The sequence below is a fragment of the Notamacropus eugenii genome, chromosome 3 (genome assembly GCF_028372415.1).
Source record: "Notamacropus eugenii isolate mMacEug1 chromosome 3, mMacEug1.pri_v2, whole genome shotgun sequence".
Classification (NCBI taxonomy): Eukaryota; Metazoa; Chordata; class Mammalia; order Diprotodontia; family Macropodidae; genus Notamacropus; species Notamacropus eugenii.
Window position 1 is genome coordinate 239,000,049 of NC_092874.1, and position 15,678 is coordinate 239,015,726.

The 15,678-nt window shown below is 39.0% G+C and overlaps 1 long non-coding RNA gene across 1 annotated transcript in view; it reads right to left on the bottom strand.

Moving 5' to 3' along the window:
* LOC140534328 (uncharacterized) overlaps positions 1-13,403 on the bottom strand; it is a 37,733-nt gene extending 24,330 nt beyond the window's left edge. Inside the window, exons 1-2 of the long non-coding RNA XR_011977250.1 lie at positions 12,659-13,403; positions 11,147-11,289 (exon numbers count right to left, since the gene is read on the bottom strand). This is a non-coding gene — a long non-coding RNA (uncharacterized lncRNA). The remainder of the gene's footprint in view (positions 1-11,146; positions 11,290-12,658) is intronic.
* Positions 13,404-15,678: the final 2,275 nt, after the last annotated feature.

Here is a 15,678-nt window from a genome sequence, read left to right on the forward strand (position 1 = left end):
TATCTTCCATTTTTTCATTCTTCTGGTTTTGTTTTGTGATTTCTTGGTTTCTCATAAAGTCATTGGCCTCCATCTGTTCCATTCTAATTTTGAAAGAACCATTTTCTTCAGTGAGCTTTTGAACCTTCTTTTCCATTTGGCTAATTCTGCTTTTGAAAGCATTCTTCTCCTCATTGGCTTTTTGAACCTCTTTTGCCAATTCAGTTAGCCTGTTTTTCAAGGTGTTATTTTCTTCAGCATTTTTTTGGGTCTCCTTTAGCAGGGTGCTGACCTGCTGTTCATGCTTTGACTGCATGTCTCTCATTTCTCTTCCCAGCTTTTCCTCCACCTCTCTAACTTGATTTTCAAAATTCTTTTTGAGCTCTTCCATGGCCTGAGCCCATTGAGTGGGCTGGGATACAGAAGCCTTGACTTCTGTGTCTTTGCCTGATGGTAAGCATTGTTCTTCCTCATCAGAAAGGAAGGGAGGAAATGCCTGTTTACCAAGAAAGTAACCTTCTATAGTCTTATTTCTTTTCCCTTTTCTGGGCATTTTCCCAGCCAGTGACTTGACCTCTGAATATTCTCCTCACACCCACCTCGCCTCCTGATCCTCCCAGCCAGCACTTGGGGTCTGAGATTCAAATGCTGCTTCCCAGCCTCAGGGCTTTGGGCGGGGGCAGGGCTGCTATTCAGTGTGAGATTAAGTTCAGGTGCTCAGGTGGGGGCAAGGCCACCTCTCAGGCTCAGTTCCCTCAGGGGGTTTATGCAGAGACCTTCAACAATGGATCCAGGCTCCTGCCTGCTTGGGGAGCCCAGGTCTGCCACTGCCTCAGCTTCTGCCTCCCGAGGGAGCCTGAGTTATGGGGGCACCCCACTCCCCTCTGGACCCGCCAAAGAGACCCTCTCACTGACCCCTGTCACCTGTGGGTGGAGGGACCCGTGCAGCCGTTGGAGATCCCATCCCTGAAGCCTGCTCGGATCTGCTCCTCTCCGTGCCTTGGCCGCCACAGGGCTGGGCTGGGCTCCGCGTCTGCAGCGCGACGGACCTTTTGCGAGAGGTTTGCAGATCCCTCTGGAACAGAAATCTCCTTCGCTCCACTGTTCTGTGGCCTCTGCTGCTCCAGAATTCGCCGTGAGTTACTTTATACAGATGTTCTATGGGTTGTGGGTTCAGAGCTATGTGTATGTGCGTCTTTCTACTCCGCCATCTTGGCTCCGCCCTCTCAACATTCATTTCTACAAGATGTGGCTTCCAAATTTTCATCCCATCTCTCCCCTCTTCCCACCCCAAGATACTGTGTATTCTGATCACCACTTCCCCCAGTCAAACCTCCCTTCTATCACACTCTTCCCCTCCCTTATCCCCATCTCCTCTATTTCCTTGTAGGGCAAGATAGATTTCTATACCCCATTACTGTATTTCTTATTTCCCAGTTGCATATAAAAACAATTTTTAGCATTTATTTTTAAAACTTTGAGTTCCAACTTCTCTCCCTTCCTCCTTCCCCACCCATCCCCACTGAGAAGGCAAGCAATTCAATATAGCTTATACATGTGTAGTTATGCAAAAGACTACCATAAAAGTCATGTTGTGAAAGGCTAACTGTATTTCCCTCCATCCTATTCTGTCCTCCATTTATTTTATTCTCTCTTTTGATTTTGCCCCTCCCCAAAAGTGTTTACTTCTAATTACCCCCTCTTCCCATTTGTCCTCCCTTCTAACACTCCCCCCACATCCCACTTATCCCCTTCTCCCCTACTTTCCTGTAATGTAAGTTAGATTTTCATACCATATTGAGTGTGCATGTTATTCCCTCCTTAAGCCAAATATGATGAGAGTAAGCTTCACTTTTTACCTCTCACCTCCCCTTTTCCCCCTTCCACTGAAAAAAGCTTTTTCTTGCCTCTTTTATGAGAGATAATTTGCCCCATTCCATTTTTCCTTTTCTCCTCCCAATATATTCCTCTCTCAATCCTTAAGTTTATTTTTTTTAGATATTGTCTCTTCCTATTCAACTCACTCTGAGCCCTCTATCTATATGTATATAATCCCTCCAACTACCCAAATGCTGAGAAAAGTCTCAAGAGTTACAAATATTATCTTTCCATGCAAGAATGTAAACAGTTCAGCTTTAGTAAGTCCCTTGTGATTTCTCTTTTTGGTTTGCCTTTTCATGCTTGTCTTGATTCTTGTGTTTGAAAAGAAAATTTCCTATTCAGCTCTGGTCTTTTCATCAAGAATGCTTGAAAGTCCTCTATTTCATTGAATGACCTGGGTAGCTGATTCTTGGTTTTAATCCTAGCTCCTTTGACTTCTGGACTATCATACTCCAAGCCCTTTGATCCCTTAATGTAGAAGCTGCTAGATCTTGTGCTATCCTGATTGTATTTCCACAATACTTGAATTGTTTCTTTCTGGCTGCTTACAATATTTTCTCCTTGAACTATGAACTCTGGAATTTGGTTACAATATTCCCAGGAATTTTTCTTTTCAGATTTCTTGCAGCAGGTGATTGGTGAATTCTTTCAATATTTATTCTACCTTCTGGTTCTAGAATAACAGGGCAGTTTTCCTTGATAATTTCATGAAAGATGATGTCTAGGCTCTTTTTTTGATCATGGCTTTCAGGTAGTCCCATAATTTTTTGTCTCTTCTGGATCTATTTTCCATTCCAGGTCAGTTGTTTTTCCAGTGAGATATTTCACACTGTCTGCTATTTTTTCATTCCTTTGGTTTTGTTTTATAATTTCTTGATTTTTCATAAAGTCATAAGCTTCCATTTGCTCCATTCTAACCTTTAAGGAATTATTTTCTTCAATGACTTTTTGGATCTCCTTTTCTATTTGGCCAATTCTGCTTTTTAGGGCATTCTTCTCCTGATTGGCTCTTTGGATTTCTTTTGCCATTTGGGTTAGTCTATTTTTTAAAGTTTTGTTTTCTTCAACATTTTTTTGGGTCTCCTTTAGCAAGCAGTTGACCCATTTTTCATGATTTTCTTGCATCACTCTCATTTCTCTGTCCAAATTTTGCTCTACTTCTCTTACTTGATTTTCAAAGTCCTTTTTGAGCTCTTCCATGGCCTGAGACCAATTCATATTTTTCTTGGAGGCTTTGGATGGAGGAACTTTGACTTTATTTTCTTCTGTTTCCATGCTTTGGTCTTCCTTGTCACCAAAGAAAAATTCTATAGTCTGATTCTTTTTCTGGTTTTTGTTCATTTTCCCAGCCACTTACTTGAGTTTTGAGTTCTTTGTCAAGGTAGCTCTCTGTTTCTAGTGGGGGTGGAGGGATATACTGTCAGCTGCTTGATTCCTCCACAATCTATGGGCCTAGAGCTCCGGAAACAGTTGCTGTCTCTGTCTCTACTGCTGCTGTGGCTGCTGTGAGTTCCTCCACCCTCTTCCCCCTCTGTCACCCTGGGGCTGGGGCCAGACCACTCCACTCTCCCACACGGGTCCCACAGGCTTTTTCCACTGACCTTCCAATTTGTCTTTGGCATTTTGGGGTCCTGAAGTCTGACAACTGCCACAAGTATGAGAGATTCAGTCTCCCTAAGGCCTGTTCAGGTCCCCTCTATGCACTCGCAGACCATGCTGGACTGCCCCCTGACCCCTGCGTGGCACAATAGACACTTCCCAGCAAATTTCCAGGCTGTCCTGGGCTGGAGACTTGCTTCACTCCATCATTCTGTGGGTTCTGAGGCTCCAGAATTTGTTAAGAGCCATTTTTTACAGGTATTTGTCTGGGTTTAGCAGAGTGTTCTAGGAAGTTCATGCTCTTACTCTGACATCTTGGCTCTGCTCCCTGGTTTATCTGTTTTCTAAGGTTTCTTTCATAAAGCCAATTCCTAATTTAACCTGTTAAATCAATGGTTTTCTTACATTCAATTTTATTAATCTCACCTTTAATTTTTAGAATTTCTAATTTGGGATTTTTAATTCATTTTTTTCTAGTTTTTTCAATTGCATACACAATACATTGATCTGCTCTTTGTTTTATTGATATAAGCATTTAGAGGCATAACTTTTCCTCTGATTACTGTTTTTGCTGTATCCTATAGGTTTTGGTATGTTGTTGCATTGTCATTCACTTTAATAAAATTATTGACTATTTCTATGACTTGTTCTTTAACCTATTCATTCTTTAAGATAAAGTCTCCAAATAATTTTTAATCTGTGTTTCCATGAACACTAATTGAATACAATTTTATTGCATGATGAGCTGAAATGTATGCATTTAATATTTCTGCTTTTCTGGATTTAACTATAAAGTTTTTATTCCTTAATATATGGTCAATTTTTGTAAAGATACCATGTGTCCCATTCAGTTCTCTTCAGACATCTATCACATCTAGATTATCTAAGATTCTATTCACCTCCTTAACTTCTTTGGCTTTTTTTGTCAGATTTATCTAGTTCTGAGAGGCAAAAGTTGAAGTCTCCAACTATTACAGTTTTCCTGTCTGTTTCCACCTGTAATTCATTTAAATTTGAACATAAAAATTTGGACACTATAGCATTTGGTGCATATAGGCTTAATATTGATATTGCTTCATTATCTATTGTATACTTTATCATAATGTAGTATTTTTTATTTCTTCTAAATAAATCTATTTTAGCTTATTTTTGTCTGAGGTCATAATTGATACCATCACTTTTTTTTTTTTTTGCAATAGCTGAAGCATAATAAATTTTACTCCAGCCCTTTATTTTTGCTCTATGTATATCTCTCATTTTTAAATGTGTTTCCTGTAAACAACATATTTTGGGATTCTGGTTTTTAATCCACTCTGCTATTCATTTCCATTTTATGGGAGAGTTCATCCCATTCACAATCAAAGTTATAATTACTAATTGTTCATTTCCCTCCCTCTCTTTTCACTCTGTCCTTCCTCAGATGTCTAATTTACTTCTAACCACTGCCTCCCTAATCTACACCCTTCCAAGAATCCCCCCATTATCCTCTCCCTCTATCATCCAATTTTTTGATGTGGTCACCCTTCTAATAGTCCCTCCCCCATCCTATCCCATCACTCTCCTATTTCTTCTTAAGTTAAGACTTCTAAATGTATGTTATTCTCTCTTTAACCCAGTTCTGATGAGAATCAGGTTCTAGCTCTACTAACCCTCCACTCCCTCCTGTCTCCACTGTAACAGTTCTTCCATTCACACTTAATTTGCATGAGATAATTGCTTCATTTTGCCTCTCCCTACCCAATTTTATCTTTTAGAATCATCCCATCATACCTAACTCAAGCCTTTGCAAACTACTCTATTAATGATAATATTCTTTAGAATTATAGATCTTTTCCCATGTAAGAAGTAAGCAATTTGGTATTATTAAATGCCCTATAATTGATCTTTTAACATTTGCCTTATATTTCTCCTGGTTCTTATGGGTCAGATTTTCCATTTAGTTCTGGTCTTTTCCACATGAATACCTGAAAATGTTTTAATTCATTAAATATCCATTTTTTCCATGCAGGATGACACACAGTTTTGCAGGGTAAGTTATTTTTGGTTACAAACCCAGCTCCTTTGCTCTTCAGAATATCATGTACCATGCCCTCCAGTCTTTTAATGTAGAAGCTACATTAGATCTTGTGTTATCCTGACTATAGCTCCACATTATTTAAATTGTTTCTTTCTAGTTACTTGTATTATTTTCTCTTTAAACTGGGAACTTCAAAACTTAGCTATAATGTTCCTGTGAGTTTTCATCCTGGTATCTCTTTCAGGTGGTGATCGCTGAATCTTTTTTCAATTTCTATTTTACCCTCTAATTTTAAAATTCAGGCAATTTTCCTTAATAATTTCTTGAATTATTGTGTCTAGACTCTGTTTCATAACTTTAAGTTAGTCCAACAATCTTATATTGTCTTATGTCAATCTGTTTTCCAGCTCTGTTTTCTTCTAATGAGATGTTTTACATTCTCTTCTAATTTTTCATTTTTAAACACTTTGTCTTAGTATCCCCTTGCCAAATTCAAATTTTTAAGGAGTCATTTTCTCACTTAAGTTTTTGGATCTCTTTTTCCAATTGGTTGAATTTCTTTTCATAATTTTCTTGATTTTCTTTTATCACTCTTATTTTTTCCTAATCTTTCCTCAACTTCTTTTATTTGACTCTTTGGGGGGCTTGTGACCATTTTTACATTTTTCTTTGAAGTAAAAGTACGTGTTTTCACTTTACTGTCTTCATCTGAGTTTGAACCCGATCTGTTGTATCCCCAAAGTAACTATCTGTGATTGGGTTCTGTTTCTTTGGCTTACTCATTTTTTAGTAGCTTGTTTCTTGACTTTTAACTTTGTATCAGAGTTGAACTCTAGTCTTGAGGTGTGGGGGACAATGTTTCAAGCTTCAGGTTTTTTGTGCTATTGTTTTCTACTGGAAGCCTGACCTCAGGCACTCCTTATGCTCTTATTTCCTGAGGTTCCTCCCTCAGCTGCAAGCTTCAACTCACCCCTCCGTCCTGTGCCCATAGCCAGCAGGACCCAGCCTTCTGCAACCACACTCATGAGAGTGTGCTCACTCCTCCAGCCTGTGGCCTGGGACCGCTGGTCACCACATATGCTTCCTGAGCCCAGTACCAGCAGAGGGTGCTGCAATCTTTCCCTGATCAACCAACCAACCTCTGCAAACTCAGTGGTTCAAAAAATCCTGCAGCTGAGGGTGCCTTTGACACAGCTGCTCCCAGGGCTTGTTGTTTGTTCATTTGATGGTATCTGCCCTGAGTTATCTGTCTTTCAATCAAGCCAGAACACCACCCAGGGAGTTCAAGTCTTTCCTCATGTCTTCCCAGGTTGTCTCAGGTGGATAATTACTTTACTCCAACTTTTAAGTATTTCTGCCATGCTAAAGTTCATTTTGAGGCATCATTTTTTAATTATTTGTTGGGAAATTTGGAAGAGGCAGGTAATTTCCTTCCTTATTTTGCTATCTTCCCAGAATCCTCTCCTAGAGTATAATTTAAATAACATCTCTTCCTGGAAGCTTTCTTTTTAACTCCTTACTTGTTAATGGCCTTTCTCCTTTAGACATCCCATTGTACTTTTCCTACACTTTTCTTACATAACATGCATTCTTTTGTAGTATAATCATTTGTGTGGAGCTTGGGTCTACTGTGTATTTTGGGCCCTCCTGGCTTAGAGTGAATGTCAATGGTAACTGTTTCTCTTTGGAACAGCAACCCTGAGAGGGTCTTCCCCTCCCAGCTTGATTTTTTTCTTTTTTCCTTTTTTCTTTCTAATTAAAGGGGCCATCCCTTGACTCATTTCTTAAAGATGCCTATTCACTGAAGGAGTGTTACATCACTCAAAGAGAGAACCTAAAAAGGCCTTAGCCTAAAAGGGCCAGGGTCTCCCATTGCATCCTGGGCCATCTCTAGTCATCTTGATGAATATCTGGTCACTGGCCACAGATTGCTCTGGAAGAGAAAATGAGGCTGGTGACCTCCCTCACTCAAATCAAAGTCATGTCATCATTTCATTGATGTCATGGTCCTCTTCAAAAAAGGAAGGACAAACACAACAATCATTTGTGTACATTTCTTCATGTTCTAAAAGGAGATCAGACTGTCTTTTCTAAGCTTTGTATCTCTGCTCTACTCTCCAATGCCATCCCCAGGTCTCAGTATAAATGCTGAGCCTCCTTTTATGTATGGCTGCTCCTATCAGAATGTAAGTTCTTTGAGTGAAGGGACTGTCTAGTTTGGTTATAATTGCATCCTCCCTGTTTAGCACAGTGCCTGGGCTCCAATGAATGCTTAATAAATGCTTTCTCAATGGATCAATCTCTGTATAGGACAGGTACTTAATAAACTGTGCTTGCTACAGCATAGAAAGAAGGAAGCATTTATTAAGCACCAGCTTTGTGCAAGACATTGTGATAAGCACTTTGCCAATATTATCTCATTGGATCCTCACAACAATCATGTGAGGTAGCTGCTACTATTATTCCCATTTTATAGTTAAGGAAACCAAGGCTAAGAGAGGTTAAGTGATTTGCCCAGGGTCACACAGTTCATAAATGTCTGAGGATGGATTTGAACCTAGACTAGGCTTAGTGTTGTATCCACTGTATTACCTAGCTCTCTCCAATAGCTTAGACATAGCAATAATTCTAGTGGTGAGATTGGTTCGGTTGAATTTCTTTGGGGAAAACTGGAAGACAGTGCTAGTTTCACTGCTAATAAAAATACACATAGGTCTACAAGGTGTTAAGTGTCTTGAATTGTCTTGATTTTTTTCTTTTTTTAATCAATTTAAACTGTTCTACCTAGTCCACAAGTCTTTGCCTTGTTTTTGTACTTGCTCCTCTGGGCCTGACTCATTCTCCTAAATCATACCCTAATTCTTTTCTCTGGACACATTTTTAGCACCTCCATATTTCTGGTTAACCCATCATGTGTTTTGTATGACTGACCCTGGGTTCCAGGGAACCTTTCAGTCAAGACCTTTTCCTGACTGCTCTGCAGTCTGAGAAGCCTCAGTTTGTGTCTGCAAAAGATCTTTTCAGGTGCCTCCCACAACCACTAGTGCTTTCCTTTTGACATTACCTCCCACTTACACTGTATTGATTTTGTGCATACATAGTTGTTTGTATGTTTCTCCTACATTAGAATGTGAATTCCTTGAGGAGAGAAACCATATGTTTGCCTTTCTTTGTATCCTCAGCACTTGGCACAGTACCTAGTATATATAGTAAACTCTTAATAAATTCTTGTTAACTTGGACTTATCGAGGAAGAGGATATCTACCCTCAAAGAAACAGAATATAGTGTGGTATTGCATAGATGCATATGAATGTATTTGTCTATATATGAGTATGATTATAAATATCTAAGTATACGTAGGTGCATGTATATGTGTATGTATATGTGTGTGTATATGTGTGTGTGTGTGTGTGTGTGGATGTGTGTGCGTGTGTTAATCCACCCTTAATTGTAGCCTTCTTGGAGGAGGAAGAGGAGGAGGAGGAAGAGGGGGAAAAGAACAAAGTAAAAGGTGTAGAGAAGAGAACAAAAGAACATTTACAAGGAAGCAAAGAAAAGATGGGCTTCTCTGAGCACAATGTGTATTATTGACTATATGGGTTTTTTTGAAAAGGAAATGCATTGCTGTATATTTTGAATCCTGTTTTATATCCTGTTGTGCACATGGCAATGCTTGTTTTCTTTTCTTATTTTGCATTTAAGTTTAAAATAAATTAAGAAAAAAATAAGAATAAATGCTTGTTGCCTGGTTATGTCATGGGAGAACCTTGGTCCCAGCCTATAAACATTATGATTTACTGAACTAAACTAAACAGAATTGAATTTATAGGCATCTCTTTGAAAGTCTGACAAATAGTGCTATTTACTTTCTTGTTCTGATATTTGCTTAATTTAAGTCACAAGAATTTAGGAATGTCAGAACAGGTTTTTAGCTATTTTAACTGATTTTTTTTCACTCTTGTGTATAAGATATAGGGAGATTCATAGAGCAGATACAATGATAATCTTGGAATCAAGGTGACCTACATTGAAATCCTATCTCTGACACTTAGTTGCATGCTACTGGCTAAGACATTTGACTCTATGTGCCTTAAGCAAAACAGTATGGTATATGGGAAAGTACACTGAATTTGGAGGCAGAGATCCTAATTCTGTCCTTACTACTTATGTGATTCAAATCACTTAACCCTTATAGCTCCTAGTTTTATTATCTCCAAAGTACTAGGACTGACCTAGATAGCCTCAAGGTTCCCTTCCAACTCTAAATCTATGATCTCATCTACTAAGTCATAAATTGGTTGCCATCTATATTCATAGAAAGAGCTCCCACACCAAAAATTCTTTAAGCTGACAAAATCATAGATTCCTGTCATGTAAGCAAATATGTGCAAATTAACTGCTAAATGACATTTTTTTAAAGACTACTTCTTAGCAGATCATTCTAGAAAAATATTACATAAAGAAAGCAATTATCTGAAACCCAAAATTCTCTCCTAAGGTTACCCATCTTCCAAGTTTGAGTTGTGCTACTCAGATTTAATAACATCACCAAGAAAAAGAGACAAAACAAACAAACAACAAAAGAGATTTTGTACTTATGATGCTGGCCATGTTTTGACTGTGGCTGTAGCAAATTTGGCTTTAAGAACCACCTAATTACGAATTTATAAATGCATATTGTGTACCCTGTAGGCTGGAATGAAGCCCCATAGCCATTTCAGTTTATCAACTAAAAGAGGCAATTTTTTAAAAACATTACACAGTTGATTAAACCTAGCAACACTATATACTCATGATTATTTGTAAAGGGTACCATTTATGGACTAATTTTCTGGTTTATTGTGTGCTTAAGTGCTTAGGACTTGATCTAGTAGAAGCTAACTGAACTGTGCAAATCCAGAAAGCTGAGAGAATTCTGGCTCCAAGCAATCTTTATGATTTAGGATGACAATGATTTAGTGTTTATCATACACCAATGGCATCCTTTTCACTACAAAAAAACATAGAAGAAACCATTCTCTCAGTATTTATCTAGTTAGCTACTATGAGAGAAAATGTACTTAAAAATCATGCAACCAATAGAACAGAATTCTTTTTGCCAACTTTCCTCTTCCAAGTTGCTCAAAGAACTCTGGAGCTATCATTTGACTCACACTAGCAATGCATCAGTTCTTCCAATTATTCTGAATTTGTAAGCCCTATGTAATTAACCTGGAATGGGGCCATTTTGTCTACAGTATGACTACAGCCACTGAAATGCAAGTAGGCACTAAGACTGGGTCTTCTGGCAGAAACAAGTTCTGCTTTGGGGTATAGATGTTATGTGATGCTCTCTGGAAAACTTGTGGGGCCTCTAATCACACTGCAGAAACTGTTGAGAAATCAACAACCTGGAGGTCAATCCACAACGATGTAAGAATGTAGTTTCCAGCCATTCCAGTGGTAGTAGGAAAACTGTACATGGCAAGGGAGAAAAGTCTAGAGGGCCATTCTGCCTCCTGTCACAAGCTACAAGCTGATCTTCCCTACCTTCAGGCAGCTATTTAAGCTATTTATGATCCAGAATCATTTTGGAATGAGAAGTACTATGGATCAACACTTAGGAGGGGGCCAGCTTAGCAGTACATTCTGGTACAGTGGAAGGAGAAAAGGTTAGGGTTAAATCTTACCTCCAATTCTTGCTTTCTTTGTGACCTTGGGCAAGTCACTCAACTTCCATAAACTTTCATTTCCTCAGTTTTAAAATGAGGGTATCAGACCAGATGGTCCCTTCCAACTCTAGATATGTCATCCCATCATCATCATCATCATTCTACATAAAGACATCAGAAAAAATGCAAATTTAACAAATATACCATAGCCTCAATAATGCAAGTGCAGGTACATATCTTCTTCTGGAGAGAGCAATCAGGCTGAATAGTAAATATAATTATCTCAATTCACCATTTCATATATAAAACCTGGCCTTCACATTTCATTTTAGATTCCACAGAAAATCATATTGGTATATTTGTCTTATCCTTCTGACTAGATTCTATTTTGGCGGGAATTCTGTCAGTTTAAGATAGGGACCTGACTTGCATCATCATTGGTAGAAGGAACTTCCAGATGAGGAAACTCTCTCTACCAAAGCAGATTGGTACCTTCTCTGAAACTACAATATTAAGAGAGTTATCTAGTGCACTGAGAAGTTAAGGAATTTGCCCAGAGTCACACAGTCAGAATATATATATGTATCTATGTATGTATGTATGTATATGTATGTGTGTATGTGTGTGTATGAAGTGGGACGTGAAGTCAAATTTTTGTGACTCCAAGATCAGATCTCTATGCTTTCTACCACACCATCTCTCCTGTTATTTGAAAAAATAATAATAATTACTAATCATCTACTATCTGTGATAGAGTGTAGAAACAGGAGGACGTAGGGAATGAAAAAATCTCTGTCATCAAGGAATTTATATTCTACTGGAGGGTATAACAGATACACAGATAAGCAAATACAAAATAATTTCAAGAGGAAGAGAGCACAGACAACTGGGACAAATAAGAAGAGCTTAAAGGAGGCTATGGCACTTGAGCTGAGCCTGGAAGGAAGCTAGGGATGCTATGTCTTAAGAGAGTGAAAGGAGAATGTATTCTAAGCATGGTGACAGTTCTGCAAAAGCTGGCATGTTGAATTTGGGAAATAGCAAATAGTCTAGTTGGTCTTGCCATTATCCTGGGAAGCAAACATTGTAGGGAAGAACCCAAAATCTCCACCATCACTATCACCAGCTCTGAGGAGAGAGCAATCAGCTCCTCCTTCCTCAATCCCAAACAGAAATGTCCAAGCAAAGTCCTCTTGGGGGCTTGTCCTCCTCACCCTGTACTCTCAGCAGTAGGCTTAATGAGCCCGCTTCCAAGTCCTAAGGGGTGGAGTTGTTGGAGGTATATGGCACTTTCCCCCACCTACCATAGACAACTTCACCCCCTGGGTCCCAAATTGTCACAGGAGAACACAGAAAAAAGGCACATTCAGTGCCAGGCTGAGCATTCCCAATCTTGCCCCAGGGCTGAACTCTGAGTTCCTGGGTTCCTCCTCCTCCAGCAAGAACCACCCACTCAGCTCCTGCCCCAGTCTGTATGCAGGCAGCCCTGCATTTCCATTCCTCTCACCTCACCAAAGTCAGCATACTGACCTTTCTTCACTTCTGCTGGGTGGTTCAGTACACAGGTTTCTGGCAGGGTTCCAGGGCTCCATTCCAAGCTCTTACTACTCTGGTCTGGTTTCTGAATACAATACACTTCCAGGGCCTTCACTCCTCCAGCAGAGTAAGGAGCTGGGCCCTGTCTCTGGCCCTCCCTACTTCCTGTAGCTCCACAGAACAATAGTCACCAGAACTGAGAAACAACAGACAATTTTCCCAGTCTCACAAAACCCCATACTTTCCTTTTAATTTATGCTATAATGTATCAGTAAGCACCCCAACATACACAGGGGGGTCTGCTACACAGGTTCTTAGATCTGCATTGGTAAAAGGAAAGGCAACTTTTGAGGGGTTAACAATCACTTTAATCAAGCACATGAATCATTCCTTTAACCAAGTACATATATCATTCAGCTAGTTCAGGGTGTCAGCACCCTGAATTTCAAAGAAAATACCGAGAAATCAAAAGATCAACAGATATGACTTCTTCTGCCCAAATTCAACAGACAATTGGACCCCAACTGTCTGACCATAGTTACCAGAGAGGGAAGCAAGACATCTGGGTTGTCAAAGCTGGGGGGCTCCTTAGTAGCTTCTCAGAGTCCTCATCTGACATGAAAACCTTATTACAAAAACTAAGCCCCAAAGTAAAACCTCACCCTCAGAGTATTTATACCTTTTTGAGAGCCAGAGGGCATCCCAACCCTTGAGAACCAGTGCCTCATTAACAAAAGCTGTGGGTGTTCCTACAAATCTTCCTTAATCAAACTCTCCTAAATGGCCAGGTCCATTAATGGGTCAGTAAGATCTGCTTTCATCCATTATTCAATCAGAGGCACATTTAGTAAAACAAAAACAGCAAAAGATCCTAATCTGATGGCCATCATGTAGTTCTACTATGATTGTCTCCTTTTCTCTTCTAATACTAAACTTGGGTTATGAAACCAGCCTGCTCAGACATGTTGTTCCAAAGAGGATATTACAATAGTCCAGGAGAGGAGTAATAAGAGACTGAACCTGAGTAGCGGCTGTGTGAATGGACAGAAGGGACAAAATGAAAAAAATATCATGGAGGTAGAATGTACAAGATCTGGCAGTTGATTCAGTGGGCAAGGGGAGACATGCGAGAGCAGAATAGTGAGAAGAAGGGAAGAGCCAAGAATGAATCTGAAACTTAGATAAAAGGAAGGATGGTGGTGCCTTCAATATAAATTTGGAAATTTGGAAGAGGGATACAGTTAGAGGAAATTTTGAGTTTGGTTTTGAACATATTGAATTTGAGATGAATATGGGACAGTCAGGTAAAGCTATTTGGCTATTATGAATTTGGCTATGTGGGACTTTTTGCTTGTTTGTTTAAAGAGATTGAAGTTGAATATATAGATATGAAAGTTATCAGACTAGTCATGATAATTAAACTCTTTAAGAGATGATGAGATCCTGGAGAGAATCCAGGGAGAACATTGAGGCAGATGGATATGATCCAACAAATTAAAATGAGTAGTGATCAGAAAGGTAGAAGACCTTGGGAGAGAATTGTCAAGGAAATTAAATAAGAAGAGACTGTCCAGAAGAAAGGTGGCTAACCATGATCTAACAGTTAAGAGACCATTAGTAACATTAGAGAGAAAACTTTCTACTAAAATTTCTACTTTAAAATTTCTCCTCAGACTAGAAGAACAGGAAGGATTCCTAATAGTAAATATAATGCCCTACATCAGCTGCCCCTATTTAATATTTAGGGCATTAAACTCATCTACTCAGAATCTCTAGTAATACTGAACATGAAAAATAATGATGATGACAGTGATTAGTGAAGATGAAAGCAAAAGCCTAAAAATTATCTTTCCTGCCCCCTTAGAGTAGCACTAAGTATGTCTTCATTTTGAGTGGAATAGAGAAATAACTTACACTACTGCCCTTTTATTTTTCATCCACTGCTTACCTTAATAAATCAGAAAAGGTAACTGTTTCTAAATTGATAGTGTACTCAGTTCCTCAAGCCACTGACAACAGAGTGACATGAGGAATCATCAAGTAAAAAATAGCTAGATGGCTGGAAGAAACAGCAAGGAGGAAGAGATAACCAGGGCACTCCACAAGTGGCCACCAGTCAATCAAGTCTGTAATACATTAGAAGTCATTCAGAGAATGGGATGCAGAGTCCAGTTTCTGTTAGAGTTGAAATTGTTTTATAACTTATTTTTTTCTGCGCACATTTCTAATCAAATGGAGAGTGTCACCACATGGGTAACAACAGAACTATTAACTATCACAAGCAGCCTCTGAGTTAATTAAAGGGTGCTTTTAATTCAGGGATTTTGTAATTTGGCTTTCATAGTATTTTTTTTCTCTCCAATTATCTTTTCAACCATCTCATGTTCATTTTAGTGAAGTCTTTGAGCCTCCTCCTATGCAAATTATTTACATTTCAACAGTTATTAAAAATTGTTTAACTACTATTTACTTTTCTAAACAGCTGACTTTTCATTTCCATCTCTACCTATTCTTTCAAAAGCCCGTGTATCTTACTGTGTGAGAAGTGAGTAAAGGGAAAGCCCTTCTCAAGAGTTTTATCACAGAATCTTGGAACTAAAGCAAACCAGGAAATAAGTATGTATTGCAGTACCACACCTAAAAAAGCTGGATGTCAGTGATAACAGAGTTCAAAGTGGGCGGTATCTTGGAAGTTATCTAATCCAAGCCTCTCATTTATAGACAAGAAAACTGAGGTACAAAGAGAAAAAGTACTTGACCAAGGTCACCCAAGTGGCAAAGCAAAGATTCAGTTCCTCCAGGAGGGAAGTCAGGACTCCTTCCACTTTCTCCTTGAAGATATTGAAGAGAAGCAATTGAAATCCTTGAAACAAAGCAAGAATGGGAGAAAAAACTAGTAAGAAAAGTATGAGTCCAAACTTGAGCTCAAAGACTTTAAATGATAAATGAGTGTTGAATAGTATCCTAGTATCCTATCAACAAGCATTTCTGAAGGACTCACTATGTACCGGGCT